We start from the raw sequence: 16,205 nt of genomic DNA on the forward strand, positions 1-16,205 counted from the left end.
AGTGGAATAGGAGCGCAGGGCAGGATAGACAGGTCCTGTTAGTGAAAGACTCGATTATTAGGGAAACAGCCAGGGCAATCTGCCAAAAGACCAGGATTGTTGAACGCTTTGTTGTCTTCTTGGCGCTCGAGTTCGATACATCACGGATTGGGTTGACAGATTACTGGTAGAGGCTGGTAAGGATCCAGCAGTCACAGCACACATTAGCACCAATGATAAAGTTAGAGGTAAGTGGAAGGTCCTTAAAAACAATTTCAGGGAACTAGGATGTAAGCTTAGGGCAAGGACTTCCAAGGTAGTATTTTCAGCAGACAAGTGGCTCCAGAGTTGGTGTAGGAAGAAGGGGTTTAGGTTCCTGGAGAACTACGCAGACTTTGCTGTTGGCTACAGGCTCTACCATAGGGATGGGCTGCATCTCAATGGGGAGGGTGCAGGTATGCTGGGGAAGAAGATGCCTATAAGGTTGGAGGAGTGTTTGAACTAGGGACTGTGGAGAGTTATACCAGAGATAAGGAGGGGAAGACAGTGTAGACAGTGGCCTGGGACTAAATAATGAAAATGGAGGTGGAGCAGTGGGAGGGGTTAGTACAGTTATGGCCCATTTACACAGAATGATTATCGCTCAGAATTGTTCAAATTTTTGCACTCCCGAATTTGAACACTTCTCGATCAGTCGTTGCATGCATTTACATTGCTAAATTATTGTTCAGTCGTTCAGTTTCTGCATGCAGAAAAGTAAACGACAGGCCATTCAGTGTAAACAGCAGTGGTTCACTTCTGAATGACTGACTATTTAAAGTCAATGGAGGCGGGCAGGGGAAGAATGCTCCTCGGTCCGCTCCGCCTCCATGCTGGCAGCTCTGTAAGCGATGCCAGAGATACTTGCTCCTACGTAACAGCACAGGAGCAAGCATCACTGAGATGAGCTGCGGGACAGTGGGGGTGCAAGTTGAGGGTCACCTGGGAAATAGTGACCATAACGAAGGAACTTATCCCTGTAGGGTAAGGATCTGTAGCGTAAGTAGCTGCAAGACCTGCTCACATATACTGACTGCGGACAGGATACAGATCGCCAACACACAGCAGGACTATAAGATCCCAGGGACTTTCACATGTTCCACGTCCAATGTTGTGTATCTGATCTGCTGCAGTACATGTCCTGTTGGGGGGCTTTATATCGGGAGAAACAGCGCAAAAACTGAGAGCCAGGATGAGATCTCATCACCACTCAATTACAGAGGGAAAGACTGAACTACCTGTGGCAAAACATTTTTGTAGTTAGATGAGAGTTACCATACTGAAGGGCAACTTCAAATTGCGGCATCACAGAAGAATTTGGGAGTACACATTTATGGTCATGTTTGATACCCTCAAGAATGGATTGAACCTCAGCCTGGAATTCTTGCATAAGTGGAAAATATGAAAGGTCTAAAGAAGGTCAAGAGGGATGTCCTCCTCCGAATCATAATTTTTTTTTTGCTTTAAAACGTCATAAGAATTTACAACTTGACTTGTAATATTGTTACCATCCACTAGGTGGTGCTGCATCTACTTCCATGTTCAGGTTCAAGGAAAGATAAGACACATCATAAAACTGACCTGATCTCAATGGACTGATATACGATGTATGTCTTAGCTCTGTTTGTCTGTTGTTTTAGGTTTTGAGTGCAAAACAGTCTCAAATTTCTGTGTGTAAACATTTATTTAGATCAACAGGAATGTGTTCTTCTCCCCTCTTCATCTGTATGTTATAATTCTGTGCCATCCTAACTAGTTTCATTCAACAGCCTGACGAAGGGGGCGATATCCCCCAAAGCTTGCTTGCTGTAACATCATGCATTTTTGTTATTCCTTAACAGGTATCATATCTACAAGTTTACTTGGTCTCTCACTGAGAACAATCACACAACTGTGTATATATATGAGTGTGTGTATATGTATGTATGTATGTATGTATGTGTATATGTATATATATATATATATATATATTTCAAATAAGCTTAAAGGGGTTGTCCCGCGGCAGCAAGTGGGTCTATACACTTCTGTATGGCCATATTAATGCACTTTGTAATGTACATTGTGCATTAATTATGAGCCATACAGAAGTTATCAAAAGTTATTCACTTACCTGTTCCGTTGCTGGCGTCCTCGTCTCCATGGTTGCCGTCTAATTTTCGCCGTCTAATGGCCAAATTAGACGCGCTTGCGCAGTCCGGGTCTTCTTATCTTCTCAATGGGGCTCCGTGTAGCTCCGTGTAGCTCCGCCCCGTCACGTGCCGATTCCAGCCAATCAGGAGGCTGGAATCGGCAATGGACCGCACAGAAGCCCTGCGGTCCACCGAGGGAGAAGATGCCGGCGGCCATCTTCAGCCGGTAAGTAAGAAGTCACCGGAGCGCGGGGATTCAGGTAAGCGCTGTGCGGACTTTTCTTTAGGTCCCTGCATCGGGGTTGTCTCGCGCCGAACGGGGGGGGGGGGGGGGGGGTTGAAAAAAAAAAAAACACGTTTCGGCGCGGGACAACCCCTTTAAACCACCATCCACCCTTTTACCTGGGAGAAAAATATGTTTTAAAAATTTTACCATTGCTGCATCCACAAAAGTCGAGATTATTAAAATATAACATTAAGGGCTTGGTCAGACGAGCATGTGTTTTCACGCGCATAATGCACGCTTCTTAAATGCCGTGCAGCTAAAAAAGATAAAACATGTTCTATCTTTGGTACGTGCTTACAACAGGACATTTAAAAGGTGCTTCTGGCCAGAAGCACCTTTAAAATGTTCCGCTGTTAACTCCTATTAGTCCCAGCGCAGATGAGGAGATTCCCCAAGGGTTCTGTTAATCCCTACCGGGAGTCCCCTCATCCCTAAACACTGTGACAGCACTGTCACAGCACTGTCACAGTGTTCAGTGATGAGAAGACTCCCCGCGGGGATGAAAGAACCCCCTGCCACAGCTGTCACACCTGTAATCTTCTCCTATTGCTTTTAATGGGACAGGCGCTGCTGCCGCCCCATTGAAAGCAATGGGATGAAGGCAAACCCACAAGGATTTTTGGGGTAGGGCTTGAAATATAAGCCCTACCCCCCAAAAAAGCCCTAGCTGCATGAAAAAATAATTGAAAAAAAACACCTAAAAGCACTGTCCAGCTCCAGCGCTTTTTTCTCTCCCTGACACTGTTATTAATTTCTTCTGGCCAGGAATTGAAAAATCCCCGCCTCCTGGAAGCGCTGCCTCTGAATGGCTGAGTGCTTTGACCAATCATAGTCATTCAATTATTGAATGGCTGTGATTGGTGCCTGCACACAACAAGGCCTCATTCTTTTTCTGAAGTGTTAGGTATTTCTAAGTGGCTTACTAAAGCTCACTCACGTCAGTCGTCTCTAATATATATCGCCACCTAAAAGCGCTGTCCGGCTCCGGCGCTTGTTCTCTCCCCGACACTGTTATTCATTTCCTCTGTCCGGGAATTGAAAAATCCCCGCCTCCTGGAAGCACTGCCTCTGATTGGCTGAGTGCTTTGACCAATCATAGTCATTCAATTATTGAATGGCTGTGATTGGTGCCTGCACACAACAAGGCCTCATTGTTTTTCTGAAGTGTTAGGTATTTTTAAGTGGCTTACTAAAGCTCACTCGCGTCAGTCATCTCTAATATATATCGCCACCAGAGAAAGTAACCGCCACCTTTTTTTTTTTCTTCTTTCAGATTCAGAAGTGCACTTCTGATTTAGAAAATGGGAAGATCGACCAACAAAATGTACAACAGCATCTGAATAAAATACTGAAAGAGCTGAGGAAAACCAGGGAGCAGATCACAAAGCTGGAGCCAGGGGTAAGTAACAGCCTTATATAAGGAGACTGTTACCATGCAGCGGTTGCTGGTCCTCCCGGGGCGGCGGTGTGCAGGGTCCCGCGGTCAAGGCAAGTCCCCCCGGCTTGTTGTCCAGCTGTGGGTGGCGTGATGCTGGTGGCGCGTGGCGCCGTGCGCGCACGCACCTGTGAGTGCAGCTGCCGTGCAGGAGCTCCCTTTTATATTGTTCTGTTGGGAGATGGCTGTCTCCCTCTATCTGCCCCTGGGCGGAGGCTTTTGTTTAAAAGTCGGGCAGAGACTTGCAATCACTGCCAGTTATTGGTTTCCCTCAGTGTGCTAGCCAGTCTGTCTCTGTTGGTCTCCTGCCTCTGTCAGCTTGTCTGCTATACTTTGTATTTTCCGCCAAGCTTTTCCATCTGCCTCAGTTCTGCTTAGTATTGTTCGTGTTGGTTATTTACATCTGCCTTTTCTGTTGGTATTCTACCCTTTTCATCCAGGTATGCCAGCGTCCCTTTTTGGTCCCTAGTGAGAGTAGGGACCGCCGCCCAGTTGCCTGCCTGGGCTTAGCCACGAGTGGAGGCAAGCAGGCAGGGACAGCGGTTGTGGGTGAGATCTAGGGCACCTGGGCTGGCGAATCAACGGTAGTATACCGTAACATATTAATAACTGTCCCTTAAAATTGCTCTCCAATGGAGGCCATGAGTACCCTCATGAGTCAGTTGCAGGATTTAGTGGTCATGATCCAAGACCTGTCCGGTCGTATGGTGGCCCAGGAGCAGAGGGAGTTAGTGCATGTTTCTACCGCCCCTTCTATTCCTGAGCCCAAGTGTCCGCTGAGGTATTTTCAGGGGAGAGGAGCAAGTTTTTTGTATTTCAACAGGCCTGTAGATTGTATTTTTGGATGTGGCCCCGTTCCTCCGGCTCAGAATCCCAGAAAGTTGGATTGATTATGTCCTTACTTCAGGGTCCCCTCCAGACATGGGCCTACTCCTTGCCCGAGAGTTCGGCTTGCCTGCAGTCAGTTGATGTGTTTTTTCGGGAACTTGGAGGTATTTTTGATAAACCGGACTGTGCGGTATCTCATCTCATGTCTCTATGTCAGGGGCAGCAGTGGGTAGAGGACTATTGCTCTAAATTTAGACAGTATGCAGGTGATACCTCTTGGAACAATAGCGCTCTTAAAGATGTGTTCTTGTTGGGTCTTTCTGACGCTGTCAAGGATCTACTCATTTCTCATCCCACTCCTGTGACACTTAATGGTGCGATGGAATTGGCGGTCAAAGCTGACAGGAGGCTGAGATATAGAAAAGAGGAACGTCAGGCCCGTAAGGCTAGGGAATCTGGCAGACCTGCTCTCCCTTCTCCTATGTCAACTTCTGGTGCTGAGCCTATGGAAGTGGATCAGCTGAGTCCCGAGGAACAGCGACGGTTCCGGATGAATCATCGTCTCTGCCTCTATTGTGGGAAAGCTGGACATCATGTAGCGACCTATCCTCAGAAGCGTCTATAACATCAGTCTGAACTGGCAGAAAACTTCAGATCCTAGGCGATTTTTGGGAGGATCACCTAGGATCACAGGTACTCCCTAAGTTCTTGGTGCCTTGTCAGATTGTCTTCCGGAATTTCACTCGGTCTGGTCAAGCTTTTATTGATTCGGGTGCTGCCACCAATTTGATTAGTTTCAGTTTTGTCAGACCTCTGATGACTGAATTCTCGGCGTTAAAGATTCCCATATGCTTCACTAGTATTGATTCTACCCCTCTGTCTGCAGGGGTTGTACAATGGAGGACTCCCATGTTATTGGTGTTCTCAATTCTGAGAATCTGTCGTTCTTGGTTATGGAAAGGATGTCTGTTGATGTAGTGCTTGGTATGCCCTGGTTGGCACTGCACAATCCCCAATTTGATTGGTCCACTCGGGAATTGACACATTGGGGGTTGTCCTGTCATAGCCACTTAGCTACTATATCCATGTGTTCAGCAGATACCATACTTATTCCCGAGTATTTGTCCGATTTTCATGATGTATTTTCCAAGAAACAGTCTGAGGCTTTGCCTCCCCATAGGGAGTGGGACTGTGGTATTGATTTGATCCCCGACAGTTCCATCCCTAAGGGAGCCATTTTCAATTTGTCTGGGCGTGAGCACGAAACCCTTAAGTCCTATATCTCAGAGTCTCTGGCCAAATGACATATCAAGCCGTCCAGTTCCCCTGCCGGGGCAGGTTTCTTCTTTGTAGAGAAGAAGGATGGGACATTGAGGCCTTCTGTGGATTATCGGGCTTTGAATAAAATTACAGTGAAGAACCAGTGCTCCTTGCTCCTGATTCCTGAATTATTGAATCAGGTGGTAGGGGCCCACTGGTTTTCCAAATTGGACTTGAGGGGGGCTTACAATTTAATTTGCATCCAAAAGGGAGATGAGTGGAAGACTGCATTCAACACCTCGTTTGGACATTTTGAATGTCTAGTCATGCCCTTCGGACTTTGAAATGCCCCCGCTGTGTTCCAATTTATGAACGCGGTCTTCCACGACTTCCTGGGGGTATTTTTGGTCATATATCTCGATGACATTCTGGTGTACTCCCCAGACTGGGACTCACATATGCAGCACCTGAGGCTGGTTCTGACCCGTTTGTGTGAGTACCAACTTTTTGTCAAGTTGGAGAAATGCATTTTTGGTACTAAACAAGTGTCTTTCCTTGGTTATATGATTTCACCCATGGAGATTGAAATATTCTGATTAAAGTGGCAGCAATCTCCCAGTGGGTCAGAGCAGATAACCTGGAAGCTCTCCAGCGGTTTTTAGGTTTCGGAAATTTCTACCGTAGATTCATTAAGAATTATTCCGTTATTGCTCGACCCCTGACCGACCTTACCAAGAAGGGTGCTGACTTGGTAAGATGATCGCCTGAGGCCCTAGAGGCTTTTAGTCATTTCAAAATGGCGTTTACTACTGCCCCAGTGCTAGTACAGCCTGACGTGCGGCGACCGTTCTTCATTGAGGTCGATGCATCTGAGGTGGGGGGGGGGGCTGTATTGTCTCAGGAAGTCAGTGGGAGACCTGGGTATAGTCCATATGTGTTCTTCTCACGGAAGTTCAGTTCGGCGAAACGTAACTACGACGTGGGTAATCGTGAGTTATTGGAGATTAAGTGGTCTCTAGAAGAGTGGCATCACCATCTTGAGGGGGTAAGGTATTCCATTACCGTGTATACTGATCATAAAAACTTGGTATATTTCGCCAATGCTAAGAGACTTACGGCTCGTCAGGCCAGGTGGGCGTTGTTTTTTGCCAGGTTTAACCTCGTCATTACATTTATTCCAGGGGAGAAGAACGTGAAGGCAGACGCCCTCTCACGTAGTTTCGGTTCGCCGGAAAGTGAGACAGTGGCTCCCAAGAATATCTTGGCACCTGGGGTGGTGGTGGCAGCTGTAGAATCTGATCTCATTCCTCATCTACAAAATTGTCAGCAGGACGCTCCCTTGGGGGTGCCGGAGGGCAGATGGTTTGTGCCAGAGACCTTGCGTCTCAGAGTCATTGAAGAGTCTCACTCATCTGTTCTCGCAGGCCATTCGGGGGCTCAGGGGACTCTGGATCTTTGTACTAGAAACTACTGGTGGCCAGGCATGTCTCGGGAGATCTGCGACTTTGTTAAGGGATGCTCCATTTGTGCACGCGGTAAAAGTCATCGTCGGCGTCCGGAGGGGCCTTTTTGTCCATGGTCGCATTTATCAGTGGATTTTATCACCGATCTACCTGAGTTTCAGAAGTTCACCACTATCCTAGTTGTTATAGACATTTTGTGACGTTAAAGAAGCTAACTTCTGCGATAGAATTTTCCAAGATTTTTGTAAAAGAAATCATTCGTGTACATGGGGTTCCCGAGAACATTGTATCTGATCGTGGTGTTCAGTTTGTTGAGTAATTTTGGCAGGCCTTCTGTAAAAACCTTGGATCGTCGCTTTCCTTCTCGTCAGCATTCCACCCGCAAACTAATGGTCAGACTGAGCGGAAGAACCAGGATTTAGTACAATATTTACGGTTGTTTGCTAGCGAGAAGGCTCATCAGTGGGCAGAATTCCTGCCGTTGGCAGAGTTTGCGCTGAACAACCGTACTTGTTCTTCCACTGGGGTATCTCCATTCAGTTGCGTATATGGTCAGCATCCTGGCTTTCTTATAACTATTTCTACTCCGTCTGCCTCTCCTGCAGATGATGTCACCACAGATGTGCTGCAGAGGGTATGGAAAGAAGTACAGAAGAACCTGAAAGCAACGGGGGCTTGGAAAGAGTCTGTCAGTATCTGAACCTTACAGGATGGGACAGAAGGTATATTTGTCTTCTAGAAATCTCAAATTGAAGGTTCCATCTTTGAAACTGGCGCCGCGTTACGTGGGTCCCTTTGTCATCACATGGGTAGTAAATCTGCTTGCTTATGAACTTGATTTGCCAGCTACATGAAGGGTTCATAGGGTCTTTCATAAGTCATTATTGAAACCTTTGGTCCCTTCGGTGTGTGACCAAAACATTTGTGTGACCTACCGTCGTGCAATTATGGTAGAATTCATTCCACTGTAGTCTATAATGGCAAAGTTGCATGCAACCAAAAATTTAAAGGGGTTGTCCCGCGAAAGCAAGTGGGGTTCAGCACTTCTGTATGGCCATATTAATGCACTTTGTAATGTACATCATGCATTAAATATGAGCCATACAGAAGTTATTCACTTACCTGTTCCGTTGCTAGCGTCCTCGTCTCCATGGTGCCGTCTAATTTCAGCGTCTAATCGCCCGATTAGACGCGCTTGCGCAGTCCGGTCTTCTCCCTTCTGAATGGGGCCGCTCGTGCCGGAGAGCTGCTCCTCGTAACTCCGCCCCGACACGTGTGCCGATTCCAGCCAATCAGGAGGCTGGAATCGGCAATGGAACGCACAGAGCCCACGGTGCACCATGGGAGAAGACCTGCGGTCCACCGTGGGTGAAGATCCCGGCGGCCATCTTCGCAAGGTAAGTAAGAAGTCACCGGAGCGCGGGGATTCGGGTAATTACTATCCGTTTTTTTTTTTTTAAACCCCTGCATCGGGTTTGTCTCGCGCCGAACGGGGGGGCTATTGAAAAAAAAAAAAACCCGTTTCGGCGCGGGACAACCCCTTTAAGTTTTGGAGTTTTAGCGACTGTCGTGTTGCACCACATGACCTCCCATGAACAATCATTATATGCAAAGTCGCTGTGCTTCTTTACAATCCTCATGTGCAACCACAGTTGCTGCGTAGCCCTAGTCTAACTTGTAAATTGGTTCTGTAAATCGTTGCTCTTCCAAGGCTTAAGAGTCCAGTGGTCAGTCCCCCTGCATTCACTGACAGCTATCAGTGTGACAGACAGCATATTTATTTTATGTGACAGATTCCAGTTGGGAATGCTGATATAGGTATAGGTGGTGATTTGATACATCCATTGAGTGTAGCCATATTGTTATATTTGACATATGTAAGGCAAGCTTTTCCTAGCTTATCCGCCGAATGCACCAATCTAATGCAATGTGCAAAGAGCCTTATGGTTGTACAATCATTTTGCAGATGAGTTCATATCTGTGCAAATGTAAATGAATTAAACAACATGTTTTCTATGTAGTGTTGAGATATATGATCTCTAACCAACAGAAATGTGATGTCTATTTTGTGGACTCGTCCTACAACTTTGCTTCTGACTTCAATGGCAAGCTAAACATGCAAGAGGAGCAGCTTAATCTCCTAGGGCTAATGCTTCCACGAACAGATTTCTAAGTAGTTCCCGTGGCATAAATCCACAGCGGAATTCAGCAGCTATTAAGTTCTATTGAAACTAAAAGCTTTTCTGCCAGCCAATGCCGACATGCATTATTTTACCACGGATTTACGCAAACGGTAGAAAAAAGCGCGGCATGCTCTATTTTCTATGGATTTACGCCGCAGGAGGTCTCCATCAATATAGCCTTGATGGAGACCACGGAAAAATATGCGATATTCAGCGATCAGCAGCGGTTTGTTTACAATCGCGATACTTCTGCGGCATAAAACCACGGACATATCGTGCTCCATCCGTGGGCATGAGCCCTAAGATGAGATCTGTGCACCAGCTGAGGTCCTACTGGTACAGCTGACGGGCAACGTATGGAAATGAGGGTTTGTCGCTTCTACACTCCACCCATTTCTTTCCTATGTGTGCTAAACCCACAGTCCATAAAGTCTTACTGTAAGTCATTGGTTTTCACGTATTGTACTACTGAGTTCATCCCTCCCAGGTTGGTCATTGACATCATACATTGTCATGTCTAAATGTTGGTGGGGATTAAATTATTACATGAACGGTCGACACTGGTGACCCGCCCTGGCAGCACTGGGGTTAACTGAACTGACATAAATGGGGTCTGGACGGCATTTTGCACTTAACCATTTATAAAGCATATCCATCTATAATCGCAGAACTAATTTCTTCTCGCCTGCATGGATTTTGTTTTGCTGCCCAGAGAAACAGTCTTCAAGAAAACTGGTATGTAACAAGATGAACTGTTTGCTTAACTTATAGCATCGCACTTTTATTTTCTTTGATAAGTATTCTTGAGTTGGCCTGCTTTTATATTGTTTGCATTATATTATTAACCTGTTGCCAGTATTACCTGGTTACTGAACTTGAGATTAATATTATGAGAAGTGGAATATAATAAAGCTTGTATGAAAATAATGTATCTGCGTGGTGTTTGATATGATGAACAGACTGCCTCTTAGTTTCTATTTGTGTTTTTTTTATCTCAGCCGTCTCCTTTTAAAGCGATTCTGTCATCAGATTCATGCTGCCCAAACCACAGACAGCATGAACCCAGGACTGGGATGCCTGCTGTCCCCATGAGTGTTCTATTCTGATATACTGCAGCATTTCAGAATAAATACACTTTGCAGTTAGACTCAGAGCTAAGCTCCGAGTTACGGGGGCGGGCCGCAGTGGCTTCTCCCTGCCTCCTGCAAGAAGACTGACTGCTCTCTCCCTGCTTGTGTTTAGCGAGAGAGGGCTGTCCCTCTGCATTCAGTGGGTGAGGAGAGGCTGTCGAGGCCCATCCCTGTGACTTGGAGCTCAGTTCTGAGTCAAACCCTAAAGAACCCTTGTCAACAAGGCTCATCCCCTATAGTCCGGCACTGATTTTACAGTGTCAGACTGTGTAGGTTACACCTAATTGGAAATGAAAGTTGTCAATGTATTCATTTTCAGACAGAATAACAGAATGGCACTATGCAAAGTTCTAGGAAAAGTTGATCCTTAGTAATTTTAAAAGACAGTTGGTTGTTGAATTATTTTTGACAGGTTATCTTTTTAAAATTAGAAAAATTGACAAACAGCACTTCATAGTGCAGAGGGATCCAAAAAGAATAGCGTATAAGGAATATTAGCAGTGTCACAGCACATATATGAGCCTGTCACATAAACACAGTGGCAGGCAGTCTAGGACAGAATAAATAAAACCACTGTAGATACAGGAACCAGGAGGAAATATAAAACAGGACCATGGCACACTTCAAGAAGAGAGGACTAAGCCTAGCTGATATAGTGGAAGAAACTTATTCAGCAACACGCTTCGATGCCAGAATAGCACCTTCCTCGGGACAGTTTTTAAACCTGACTGTTACCATGCAGGGCGGCGCTGGGTCCCGCGGGTCTTTAAGTGAGGCTATGGAGCTAGCGGTGAAGGCAGATAGGAGGCTCAGGTCTAGGAAGCAGGACAGGCAGGCCCGTAGAGTCAGGGAGGTCGGTTGCCCTGGTCCCTCTTCCTCCTTACTAGTCTGTTCCCTAGCTGATGGAGGTGGATCCGCTGGACCCCAAAGAGCGACGCCGGATCCGTTTGTTGCATCATCTCTGCCTCTACTGCGGGAAAGCTGGACATCGGGTGATAACCTGCCCCTGGAGGTCTCAACGCTCGCAGCCGGAACCGGCGGAAAACTCCGAGTCCTAGGCGATTGTAGGGAGGATCGCCTAGGACTTCAGGTACTTCCTAAACTTTTGGTACCGTGTCAGGTCAGATTCCAGGATTTTTCCCGATCAGGGCGGGCGTTTATTGATTCCGGAGCAGCCGCTAAATTGATAAGTCTGTGTTTTGTCCGTTCCCTGATGGCGGAATTTGTGGCGCTGAAGACGCCAATTCACTTTACCAGCATTGATGCTACCCCTCTCTCTACAGGCCTGGTGCGATGGAGGACCCCAGGATTGCCGTTCACGGTGGGGATTCTCCACTCAGAAGAACTGTCTTTCCTGGTTATGGAAAAAATGTCGGTTGATGTGGTGCTTGGTATGCCCTGGTTGGCACTGCACAATCCCCAATTTGATTGGTCCACCCGGGAGTTGACTCATTGGGGATCATCCTGTCATAGTCACCTGTCTACTATAGCCATGTGCTCCACAGATACTGTGCTCATTCCGAAGTATTTGTCAGACTTTCAGGATGTGTTCTCCAAAAAACTGTCTGAGGCTCTGCCTCCGCAGAGGGAGTGGGATTGTGGTATTGACCTGATTCCAGACAGTCCCATCCCTAAGGGAGCCATTTTTAATTTGTCAGGCCGCGAGCACGAGGCCCTCAAGTCCTATATCTCGGAGGCTCTAGCCAACCGACATATCCAGCCGTCCAGGTCACCTGCCGGGGCAGGTCTGTTCTTTGTAGAGAAGAAGGACGGGACACTAAGGCCTTGTGTGGATTATCGGGCCTTGAATAAAATCACAGTGAAGAACCAGTGCTCCTTGCCTCTGATTCCTGACTTGTTGAATCAGGTGGTAGGGGCCCACTGGTTCTCCAAACTGGACTTGCGGGGGGCTTACAACCCAATTCGCATTAGAGAGGGAGATGAATGGAAGACGGCGTTCAACACCCCGTTAGGACATTTTGAATGTCTGGTCATGCCTTTCGCTGTGTTTCAGGGTTTTATGAACGTGGTCTTTCACGACTTCCTGGGGGTATTTCTGGTCATCTATCTTGACGACATTCTGGTGTACTCGCCTGACTGGGATTCACATGTGCGGCACCTGAGGTTGGTCCTGACCCGTTTGCGCGAGTATCAACTTTTTGTCAAGTTAGAAAAATGCACATTTGGTTCTAAACAAGTGTCTTTCCTTGGTTATGTAATCTCACCCACGGAGATTCAGATGGAGTCTGATAAAGTAGCAGCAATCTCCCAATGGGTCAGACCAGACAACCTCAAGGCTCTCCAGCGGTTCTTAGGTTTTGCAAATTTTTACCGCAAATTCATTGGGAATTACTCGGTTATTGCTCAACCCCTGACCGACCTGACTAAGAAGGGGGCCGACTTGGTAAAGTGGTCGCCTGCAGCCCTTGAGGCCTTTAGCCATCTAAAAAGGGCATTTACGACTGCCCCGGTGCTAATACGGACGACTACCCTTTTTCATTGAGGTAGATGCGTCTGAAGTGGGGACAGGAGCAGTATTGTCGCAGGAAGTCAGTGGAGGTCTGGGTATAGCCCATGTGCGTTCTTTTCGCGGAAGTTTAATTCAGCAGAGCGCAACTACGACGTGGGTAACCGTGAATTATTGGCTATCAAATGGGCTCTGGAAGAGTGGCGACACCATCTTGAGGGTGCTAGACACCCAATTACCGTATATACAGATCACAAGAATCTGGTATATCTTGCCAATGCTAAAAGACTCACAGCTCATCAAGCCAGGTGGGCGTTGTTCTTCGCCAGGTTTAATTTCGTCGTGACATATATCCCAGGAGAGAAGAACGTGAAGGCGGACGCCCTGTCATGGAGTTTCGGGGTGCCGGATAGTGAGACCATGACTCACGAGAATATCTTAGCCCCTGGCGTGGTAGTGGCAGCTGTAGAGTCTAACTTCGTCCCTCAACTACAGGATGCTCAGCAGGACGCTCCTTCGGGGGTGCCGGAGGGCAGATGGTTTGTGCCAGAGACCCTACATCCTAGAATCATGGATGAATCTCACTCGTCGGTTCTTGCAGGGCATCCAGGGTTCCAGGGGACCCTAGAGCTTTGTTCCAGATACTTCTGCTGGCCAGGCATGTCTCAGCCGATGCTCGGTCTGTGCTCGCAATAAGAGTCGTCGGCGTCCTCCGGAGGGTCCCCTGAGACCGCTACCGGTTTCTTCCAGTCCATGGTCGCACTTATCGGTAGATTTCATCACTGATCTTTCAGAATCCCAGAAGTGCACCACTATCTTAGTGGTGGTCGACCGGTTCTCAAAGATGGCACATTTTGTGGCGTTAAAAAAGCTACCCTCGGCAAAAGAATTCGGCACGATTTTTGTAAAAGAAATAATTCGCCTACATGGGGTTCCCCAAAATATTGTATCTGATCGCGGGGTTCAGTTTGTGTCGCAGTTTTGGCGTGCCTTCTGCAGAAACCTGGGAACGTCGCTTTCCTTCTCTTCAGCGTTCCACCCGCAGACTAATGGTCAGACTGAGTGGAAGAACCAAGATTTAGTGCAATATTTACGGTTGTTTGCTAGTGAAAAGGCTCATCAGTGGGCAGAGTTCCTGCCGTTGGCAGAGTTTGCACTAAACAACCACCCTTGTTCTTCCACTGGGGTATCTCCATTTTTTTGTGTATACGGTCAGCATCCTCGCTTCCTTACAGCAATCCCTACTCCGTCGGTCTGTCCTGCAGCTGATGCCGCCACAGATACGCTTCGGGGACTATGGAAAGAGGTACAGAGAAACTTGGAAGCAGCGGGGACCCGTATGCAGTTGCGTAGTTAGAAGAGTCTGTCTGTATCTGAACCTTACTGGGTGGGACAGAAGGTATACCTGTCTTCTAAAAATCTCAAATTACGGGTCCCATCCCTGAAGCTGGCACCACGTTACGTGGGGCCGTTTGCCATCACACGTGTGGTAAACCCGCTCGCCTACGAACTGGGTTTGCCAGCCACATGGAGGGTTCACAGGGTGTTCCATAAGTCGTTATTGAAACCTTTTGTCCCTTCGGTGATGCCCACCTCCGGTCCCCCTCCGCCCACCCTGGTCCGGGATGAAGTTGAATACGAGGTCCAGGAGAGCCTGGATTCTCGTCTGTGTCAAGGAACCCTACAATATTTGGTGGCCTGGAAGGGTTTTCGACCAGAAGATCATTCCTGGGTGGCCGCACGTGATGTTCACGCTCCCGTGTTGGTACGGCGTTTCCACCGTCGTTTTCCGGATAAGCCTGGTCGAGTTTCCGGGGGCCCGGAGGTCCCCCGTCAGAGGGGGGGTAATGTTACCATGCAGGGCGGCGCTGGGTCCCGTGGCCAGCTCGCGCCGCTCCGGTGTCGGCTTTGGCGTCCTGGAGCTCTGCAGTCGGGGCTCTCCCGGCGGCGTGGGGCAGCCAGCGTGCAGCGGCGTGGGCGTGTCCGCCCATAGGGTGCCGCCCGCTCTCCTCCACCTTTCTTATGCAACAGCGGGAGAGTCGGCTCCTCCCACTCTCCGCCCCTGGCTTGCAGTTAAAAGGCTGGCAGTGACCTGCCAGTTCTGTTAGCCACTAGTTAGTCTGTCTGCAGCTAGTCTCAGCAGCTCCTAGTTTGCTAGTCAGCTTCCTCCAGCCTGTCTTAGCTCAGTCTTTGTTTGTTGGTCTTTTCCATCTGCCTCTTCTGTCGGCACTCTATCCCCCGTCAGTTAGTTTCATCTAGGTAGTCGCCAGGTCCCTAGCCAGAGCAGGGACCGCCGCCCAGTTGTCCGCCTGGGGTTAGCCAGGGCCGAGGCAAGTAGGCAGGGACAGTGGGGTGCGGGAAGTTCAGGGCACCCCACCTGGCGCTCGGGGGTCAGAGTGCCGTAACACTGACCATATACAATCGGATTTTACTAGTGGTTGTCGGGAACTTCAGTATTGATGACTTAAACTATCCTGAGGATATCATTGTGTGGTCCATCACTTGGGATTACTAGCAATCAGCTGATATCGGACCACCAATGTACTATTCATGCTTATTGAGGGAGATATTGACTTTTTGGTGAATCAGAAATGTTCAATTCCAAATTGCAAATGCATGCGTTGCCTCATTTATTCTTCAGTTCAGTTAATAATTCAGTTTATCAAACTACTAATGACCACTTGTCAGTTAGTGTGTGAGTGCTTCTCATGCTCCACTCCTGGTGACGTCATCGCTCTGCCCCCTGGTGACGTCATCAGCTGTAGAGCTGTGTGTGTGATGTGTGGGAAACATAATGCATGCAGCAGAGCTCTGTGTGTGTGAATCAGGATGTAGCAGAGCGGTGTGTTTGATGTGGGGTCAGGATGGATGTAGTAGAGCTCTGTGTGTGTGATGTGCGAGGATCATAATGGATGTAGCAGAGCTGTGTGTGTAATGTGTGTGAATCAGGATGGATGTAGTAGAGCAGTGTACTGTGTGGGGTCAGGATGGATGTAGTAGAGCTGT

Source organism: Eleutherodactylus coqui, chromosome 4 (assembly GCF_035609145.1).
Source record: "Eleutherodactylus coqui strain aEleCoq1 chromosome 4, aEleCoq1.hap1, whole genome shotgun sequence".
In the NCBI taxonomy this organism is placed as follows: domain Eukaryota; kingdom Metazoa; phylum Chordata; class Amphibia; order Anura; family Eleutherodactylidae; genus Eleutherodactylus; species Eleutherodactylus coqui.